This window comes from Furipterus horrens, unplaced genomic scaffold (genome assembly GCF_987537825.1).
Source record: "Furipterus horrens unplaced genomic scaffold, mFurHor1.1.pri manual_scaffold_17, whole genome shotgun sequence".
Taxonomy (NCBI): Eukaryota; Metazoa; Chordata; class Mammalia; order Chiroptera; family Furipteridae; genus Furipterus; species Furipterus horrens.
Window position 1 is genome coordinate 79400359 of NW_028327187.1, and position 9385 is coordinate 79409743.

The 9385-nt window shown below is 42.1% G+C and overlaps 1 pseudogene; it reads right to left on the reverse strand.

Moving 5' to 3' along the window:
- Positions 1–8022: 8022 nt before the first annotated feature.
- On the reverse strand, positions 8023–8513 carry LOC149991377 (single-stranded DNA-binding protein, mitochondrial pseudogene; annotated as a pseudogene).
- Positions 8514–9385: the final 872 nt, after the last annotated feature.

Here is a 9385-nt window from a genome sequence, read left to right on the forward strand (position 1 = left end):
TAATAAATTAAATTCCTGATAAAGAAAGAAAAAAACAAAGAAAGAAAGAAAGTAAGAAAGAAAGAAAGAGAAAACCATATGAGTTTAAGTCACTCTCAGTTGGGTTTTATTTTACTTGTAGCTGAAAAAAATTTTAACTGATCTATCATAGGGTTTCTACATAATATGCTACTACTTCTTAACTTAGTAATTTGAGGCATTATCTTTTAGCATCTTGTTATGGTAAAAGATGATTTACCTTTTTCTTATCGCCTTTACACGCACTCTGTTTTCCTTCCCTTCATTCTTCCACTATGTTTATAATTCCTAGTAAATCAGTAGTTGCTACAGAGTCAAGAAGTGTACAATAACTAACATTTTCTGCATTTTTAATATTCCTGGTTTTAATAATTGCTTAGTTTTCCCCCTTAAAATGTGCCCAGCCTTAATTTTCCCATTCACTTTATCAGTTTTTTTCATAAACCTATTCACATATTTTTCACAAATATTCAAAGCCCTCAGCTTACTGAAATAAGAAGAACCCAATAAAAAATTGATTGGGCCCTGGCTGGTGAGGCTCAGTGGATTGAGCACCAACCTGTGAATCAAGGGTTGCTCATTTGATTCCCAGTCAGGACACATGCCTGGGTTGTGGACCAGGTTCCCCAGCTGGGAGCGCCTGAGAGACAACAACACACTGATGTCTCCTCTCTTTCTCCCTCCCTTGCCCTCTCTCTAAAAATAAATAAAACCTTTAAAAAAGTTGATTGGTTGGGAGCTTGTGTGAGAGGCAGGGGTTTGTCAAGATCACTACCAGCCTTCCCTTTAAGGCGACTGGATGGGGACCTGAGCATTCTGCTGGGGGACTCATGAGTCCAGAAATTGAAGGCTTTGTTCTGAGACTGTTTGATTTCTTTGGGGAGCACTCTGTATTTTGGTCAAGTGCAGATGCTTGGCTCTTGTAATTTCTACCCAGGAGCACAGAGAATGGCAGAAGGAGGGTGGGACAGTCAACTGTTCCAACATATACATTCAATTCTCCCCCTACCGGGGTCTCTACATCTCACTGCTACCTTCAGGATACCTTTTGGGCACCACAGCCTCACCAGGATTTTGCAGGCAGACCAACATTCTCCACACAGGTCCCCTCCTGTAACAGAACCCCTGGGCTGCTCCGATTGAAACAGAACCCACGGGCTGTTTAGTTAGGGGCCCGATTGCCCGCCGCCAGATTCATAACTCTGAATACCAGAGTTTGGTGAAAAGAAAAAGAATTGTTTATTTACACAAAGTCCTGCCTCCACCTGCCAGACCTGGCCAGTCTTAGGAAAGTCAGAAACACCGTTTCCCTACTTCCTAGGCACAGCTCAGCTTTACCAGTAGCTGCCAGTCACTCAGTACTGATTGGGGAGGTCCTTTCTGTGCTGTGGTGCCCTCCAGCTCTCAATGCAGGACCGCCTGGATTCTCAGCCTCCTTGTAAACTGCCTTCTTCCTGCAAACCGCATGGATCTCCTCTCCTTCTCAAAGCAGCCTGGCAAGAGCCTCTTCTTAAAGCAGCCTGGAGATCCCTTCTCCAAGCCAGATGGAGGGAGCCCACAAGAGCCAGAGAGTGAGGGCGTGAGGGCCAGGGAGAGCCTGAGAGAGAGAGCCTCCTAGAGCCAGAGCCAGCCCAAAATGTCCGCAGCTGCTCTCTTCCCCCCTGCCACCTCTCTCCCCCTGTGTCCTCTCACGCAGTGGGTGTTGCAAACAGTTCTGACAATTCACAGAACCCTACGTAGGCTCTGTCTGCTTCTTCCATACCAGCCCACAGTCCAAGATCCCTCCCATCTTCCTGAGCCTTGGAAGTAAAGCGGATCTTTGCAACAATGTATCCAGCCACTAGCTCCAGGCATGCAAGGGCATCCTGAAAGCTGCTTCCTGCTCCCTATCTCCCAGCGGCAAACTCTGGGGTTTGTTTTTGGACTCCCCTGTTTCTGTAACACTCCCACGTGTGGACTGTGCCTCTACCTTTCCAAGCCCTGCTTTCTGAGTTACCGTCCCTTCTGCCCCTTTCTGCTTGCCAGGAGGTTGGTGAAGTCTCTTCCCCATTGATGGGACTTCCTCCAGTTTGTTTGGAGATGTGAGTTTATACACTTGATCCCTATACTCTTTTGTTACGGGGTGTCAGGACTTAGATGAGACAGATGCATTCCAGCTTGTTGAATAGAAGGTAGAAAAAGAATTGTTAACAGCCCCAAATTATTTGGAGAGGCCTCAAGTGTGTAGACCAACTTTTGTGAACCATTGGCAATGGAAAAGCCTGCATTTGGGATTCTGATGAATTTGAGTTTGAATTCCGCTTCTCTGACCTCCTTACTCAAGTCACATCCATGGGACTCAATTTTCTTCTCTACAAAATAGGAATAATACTGTCCACGTGATAGAGTTCTGGGAAGATTTCCTTAGCTCCTATATATAAAGCATCCAACAAAGGGCTTGGCAAGCAGTAGGCACCCAAAACTGGAGTGATCACTTTTTAATGGGAGCAAGTGGGAAATGTGATTGGAAAGATCTGAATCAGGTTTTAGGAGGGCCTTGGATGCCAGGACTTAGTCTTGCGACACTGAGGAACACTGGCTGGCTTGTGAGCAGGAAAGTGACTTGATCTCAAAGAATTTGTCCAATTGTTCCTTCAGTTGGGTGTGGAGTGGGTGTGGAGCAGAGGAAGAAGCCCTTGGCCCAGCAGCTCTTGGGTTAAAACCTTCTGCATCTGAGTTATTTGTAACCGTTGTCATAGAAACAAGTTTGGCAAGTGAGCCAGTGCTACAAGCTCCTGGCAGTAGGGAGGGGAGGGCAGTGGGGAAAGACAGAAGATTTGGAAGGGGAGGTGGGGGGTCGTCTGTGACCAGTGTCTCATTTTCCTCTGATTTGTCTGAACCATTCAGCAGGAGGTGAGGGTGAGCGTCCTCCAGGGAGAATCACTGGACATTGGAGACTCTCCTGCCCAATCTCCTGATATTCCAGATGTGAAAATAGATCCAGAGAGGTCCAGTAGCTGGCTCAAGACCACACAGAAAGTCATGGAAAGACACAGGACAGATGTTTTTAGAAAGGACTCAAGGTCATGGAACTGAAGCATAGTAAAACTGGAGAGGACCTTTGGAAACATTTCATGCACCTCTCTGCCAACACACGTGCTTTTGTTGTCATTGTTGCTCGTATGGCAAATCTGCAGAGTGAGTTTGACCTGACTCGGGGTCACACGCAACTCAGGTGCTGACTTGAGATCGAACGCAGAGGCCTTGGGCCTCCCAGGCTTGGGTACTTCCTGAGGAAGTGGTAGTCTAGGGTTCACAGTTCAGAGAAACCCCTCACTGACAACCGGGAAAGTAGGGCCTCCCAGGGTAATATTGATTTGACTTCCTTGGACTTTGACCCCACTGAAAACCAACAGGCATGTATTCAGGTCACATTGCTCCTCCTCCTTCTGCAAGTATGTGTGTCCTGCTACCAATGACAATGCTGTTGCACAAAGGATAGCCCAGCCTCACTCCACCCTGAACCAAACACACCTCATCCCATGGGTCCCCTCCTTCAAATACCCCGCAGGGCTAAGCACTTCCTGGACATTCTTTTATGCGATTCATTCCTCACAGTTGTCATTCTTTTCTCCCAATTGATCAGGTGGAAACCTAAGGGACTAGAGGGCCCAAGATCACTCAGTGGGTCTCTCCTATCAGCAAAGTGTTTCTTCCCCTTCTATCCCACGCTGATTTCGCAGCACTCAGAGTTCCTCCCACCATTATCTTTGCCTTTTGACTTGGTGTTCACACCCTTCCTTTGAGTGTGGGCTGACCTAGGCCAACACCTTGACCGCAGCCTTGTGAGAGACCCTGAAACAGAGGACCCAGCAGAGGACTTGTACCAAGCTAGGCCCACAGACATCATGAGATGAATAAATATTTTAGGATACTGAGTTTGTGGTTAGTTTTTACTCAGCAACAGATAACCAGTACAGTAACTATCTTTTATATAAGCACTGCTAATCATCTCTTCTCTCCTGTATTTCATACACCTCTGTGCTTTTCCTACCTTAAGCCAACGTTGAACTGCCTCTCTTTCTCCACAACCTCTGCACTATACCCTCTGAAAACCTCATTCTAGAGTTAACAAGCTCCCCTATAGAATATAAAATATTTGAATAAACAAAAAGACATGTTTAGTTCCTGGATGGCCCGATTCAAATGAATTTCTGAATTTAATGCCACCAGAATAATTTAAAATTCACATTAAATTTCTAAATTTTATCCCTTTAGAACATTATTGTTAACATAGAAAATATGTAGATGAATAAACATCTAGAAATAACCAGGAAAAATCTGAAAGAGAAGAGTGATGATTACCAACTGGTGTTACCACTTATTGAAACACATTGTAAGGCTATGGGAACTATATACAATAGTATGGGTTCAAAACTGACAGCTAGATGAATGGAACGCTATAAAAATTGAGAAACAAAATTCATTCTATGGAGAATTTAACATATTGAAAGATGATATTTTAATTCATTGGTGAAAAGATGGATTCTGCAATAAGTGGTGTTGGGATGATTGGCTTGTGATTAGGCAAAAAATGAAGTTGGATCCCTATCCTATTTCTTACAGCAAAATAAATTCTGGATGTATGAAAAATATTAATGTTCAAAAATTACTCATACTTTATTCATTCACAAGAAAAACCCCTGGAAACAACCCAAATGCCCATCAACAGTTGAATGGATATACATAATGTGGTACAGCCATAGGTTGGACTATTATTCAGCCCTAAAAAGAAACAAGTTAAACCTTGACATGGAGAGATTATCCTGGTTATTTGAGTAGGATCAATGTAATCACAGGGAGAAAGGAGATCAGAGTCAGGGAAAGAGACTGAAAGATGCTGTGCCACTGGCCCTGTGGAAGGAGAAGGGACCGCGAGGCAAGGAATACAGGTGGCCTCTCAGAGCTGGAAAAGGCGAGGAATTGAATCCTCCCCTAAAGACTCCGGAAGGAACGCAGTCTTTGATTTTAGCTCCCTAAGCCTCATTTTAGACTTCTGGCTTGCAGAAGCATAAGATAATAAATTCATGTTGTTTTAAACCACTAAGTTTGTGGTAATATTTTATAATACTAATAAGAAATCTTATGTATATAGTTTAAGAATCAAAACTATATAAATAAGTGTACACTGAGATATAATTGCCTACACCCTGTCCACACCTACCTGTTCCCTCTTGAACCCTATAGATAACCAATATTGTGAACTTTTTGTTCATCTGATGTTTCTTTGTGCCAATATGAGCAAATATAAATATTTATTCCTATTCCCTCCTTTCTTACACAAAGAGTAATATACTATATAAACTTCTCTGCCCCTTACTTTTTTCCAAGTAACAGTGAAAACATAAATTTAACTTTATTGAATGACACTATAAATAAAGTCAAAGGATAAACTTGGAAAAATATTTGCATGTAACACCCAATAACAAAGAAAAGCCGATTGTGCACTGGTAGGGAGTTTCTCAAGTAAATTATGTTGGATTCAGGTAATGGAATACTATGCAGTCATTCAAACAGTTGAAAAGGCAGGGAGGAAATTATAATTAGGTGATGCTCAAAAAGATCTTCAGCCTCACCTTAAAGCTTTAAGAATTTTTTAAGGATAACCTACTTTTATTTTACTTATATAATTAAACATTATTAGCCCCTGGCTGGGTGGCTCAGTTTGTTGGAGCATCATTCTGAACACCAAAGTGTTGCAGGTTCTATGCCTCCCCCCCCCCCCCGCATTTAGGGCACAGACCTAGGTTGCAGGTTTGATCCCTTGTCAGGGCGTATATAGGAGGCAACCGATCAATGTTTCTCCTCCCCACCCCCAATCAATAAAAAAAAAAAAAATTCTTGGTTGAGAATTAAAAAATAGTTAAAAATAAAGATGGGAGAAAACAAGAAAAGTATAAATTTATATAACTTGGAACAATGTCAAATACTGTATATAGTGTTAAGTGAAGAAAGCACTGGCAAAATAGTAAGTACAGAATGATCCTTTCTTTGGTAAAACATTACTATTAGCATGAAACTATGTAGAGAAACACTACATAACAAACTACTGATCATAGTTATCTTGGGGGGTGTGGGATCATGAGGGACTTTTCACATTCTACATTAAGTGTTTATAGAATATTCAAATTTTTATAAAATGTATGTATCACTTTATAACAAAAAAATTTTAAGTTACACCTTTTTAACTATTATAAGCCCCATATCCTGTACTGGTCAGGGCACGTGCATGGGAACACCAGTGCTGATTTCGGTTACCTGCAGCAGAAAATGAAATGATTGAAAGGTGTGGCAGGGTCACTTACTGTTTGTTCAAAATGCACATTTCCCAGTCCTCTCACAGTTAGATGGAGCCATGGAACTAGTTCTGGCCACTGAGCTGTTGCTCAAGCCTCCCGCTCTCTCCTCTCGGCTATGGTAACTGGGAGGCCTCAGATGCTAGATTAGACAGCCACAAGGTGTCAGCCTGCACCCCTGAGTCGCCACTTGCAAAGGAGCTGTCTTGAAAAGTCACCTTTATGTCAATCCCAGTCTCACACAATTGCTCAGATGGAAGCCACTAAAAAGTCATGGTCCCCAACCTCCACTGAGTCCTCTATGCTGTGTGCAGATCCTGTCTCCCTGCTCAGTTCTCCACGACCCCACAGCACCTTTGCCAAATCCTCTCTTCCTCAGCCCTCCTACACCTTCCCCTTCCTTTCCCCTCGCCTCCCCTCCCACAGCACTTAAACTAGAAGACCCCAGACAGCAATGTTCTCAATTCCTTGCCACAAGCTACCTGCAAATTCATAAGCGTACCCATCTGAACAATCCTGCTCTTTCCCTCTTGTCACAGTGGAAGAGGTGCCCTTTTTCTCCTCGACTACTCTTTCTACAAGAGTTCTGTGCCCCAATTTTCCTCTATCTTTTCAGGAACTTGATCTATCAACTTCCCCTCTCCCTCCCTCCTGTGTGTTCAGACTTTTCTTTCCTTTGACTTGGCCTTTAAACATGTTTAAGTCTCTTGAATTTGAAAACAACAAAACAAAAAATCATTCTTTCAGTTTCATATAATGCCAAAATTAAACTTAGCGCGTGGCCCATCAATTCTACTGCTATATATTTACCCGAGAGACATGGAAACATATGTCCACACAAGTTTATGCTTGGATGTCTATAGCAGCATTATTCAGAACACCAAAAGGTGGAAACAGCCAAAATGTCATTCAACTGATAAATGCCTTTAAAAAAATATAGTAAATTTGATGAAATATAACTCAATAATAAAGAAGTAATCAAGGACTGATACATGCAACAGCATAAAAAATATCTCAAAAATATTATGCTCAGTGAAAGAAGCCAATCACAAAAGAACACATATTGCATGGTGCAATTTATATGAAAATTCTTCCCCCCAAAGAAGGCAAATCTAGAGGTACAGAAAATAGATTTGTGTTTTTCAGAAGGTGGCAGTAGGATAGGGAGTGATTGAAAATGGATGCAAGTGATCTTTTTAGAGTGATGAAAATATTGCGGAAGTGCATTGTAGTGATGGTTGTACAATGCCATAGACAGGATAAAATTTATTAAATTGTATACTTAAAGCAGCTGAATTTTATGCTATGTAATTATATCTCATTAAAATGTTTAAAAACAAAAACACTGTCTCACCCACTCATTACTCTCTAGCTTCTACCCTATCTCTACTCTACCATGGTCAAACACCTTGAGAATGTTGTTTGGGGGTGATTACCCAACACCCCATGAGAATGCAAGCCCTAGAGTAATATTATTAAATTTGGACTGAATAAACAAGGTAGAATAAATCCTGGGAGAGAGAGAGAGAAATATGATAAGAACAGGAAAGCCCATATACATTAGACAATTGACTTACCTCTTCCATTGTGAAATGTGTTCACTTTGATGGATAGTTCTTTTTTATGTATAAAAGAATATTTTAATTCTTGCCCTTAGAAGTCATAGACACTATGCATGATTTGGAAATGAGACGTACCAAACACTGGCCAAAAAAGAATGGTCCACTCTATGCTTCTCTTTTGTCTGGTAACTCAGGTATATAATATTATTAGCTATGATTGTTGTTACTTGTCACCTCACATTACCTTTATTCATGTATTTGCCGTAGTCTACTCTCTCTTCTGCATAATTCAAAAACCCCTTTTCACATATGAATATGCCACATCTCTGAGCCCAGGTCAGAATACTGAAATTCTGTGACATGTTGTCTTTCGACTGGCATCACCCATTTGGTACACTTCAGTTTCTCCTGATTTCCACATCTCATTTGTTGCTAGAGAAAATATTGTGACTGGTTTTCCCCTTCCACCTGTCTCATGACGGGGTCTCCCAAATAACTGCACATGATTCAGAGATCTTTCAGGAACCAAGATGCTAGCTATTTCAGACTCATGTCTTACAAACTGATGAAACACCTGTAATACAGGTCTTTGAAACATTGCTTCTATTTTTCTTTTCCTACAATCTAATCTTTAGTCTTCCTGATGCTCCAGCCATATTGTGTGGGATATTTCAATGGTGCATAAAAGGTATAAAGTAACTAGAAAGTCTAAGGATGGTGGTGTTGGTAAAAAGCACTGCAGGCAAGGAAGGCAAATCCATTAAAGAATGGGTGATTATTTCAGAAAGGATGAATTGATGCCCACTCCATGATGGAAAGGGTCCAGTGTAATTCTTCTGCCACCCAAGAACCTGCTGGTCTCCCCAGGGAGTGGTGACATATTGGGGTTTCTGCTGTGAAGAAACTGGGCACTCAACAGTGTTGGTAGCCTGGTCAACCTAAGTGCAGGTAAATCTATGTCGGACCCCTCTGTGATCCCTACCCCTTCTACTATGGCAATTTTGTTCATCGACTCGTCAAACAAGCACTGACAGATTTCCACAGGGTGAATTATCGTGCTCCCCTCGGTAAACATTTAGATGGAACACAAATATTCTCACACTCAGGCCATCCTGGGAGATCTGCTCACTTACTCCTCCTGTATATGTAGATGAAGAAATTAGACTGTGCCTTGCACATAACGAGAGCTCTTGGGGTAATTTGTAGCATTACTGTTTTTGCTATCAGTTCTCCAATCTTGTTACTTCCCAGTCTGATCATCTGCCAGAATGTTAATTGGTATTGACCAGTATCCCTGGCCAGGTCACTTTGTGGATAAAGAGATCAACCTGATGCATGCCTCTGAGTTTTGCCTCCTAGGAAGATTTCCCTTCCTTACTTCCCATCAGAGTAGCACCTGAGTGGGGCTGTAACACAACAGCTGTCAACTACCAGTGAGTTCCTGCTTACCATGCAGCACCATCTGCAAAC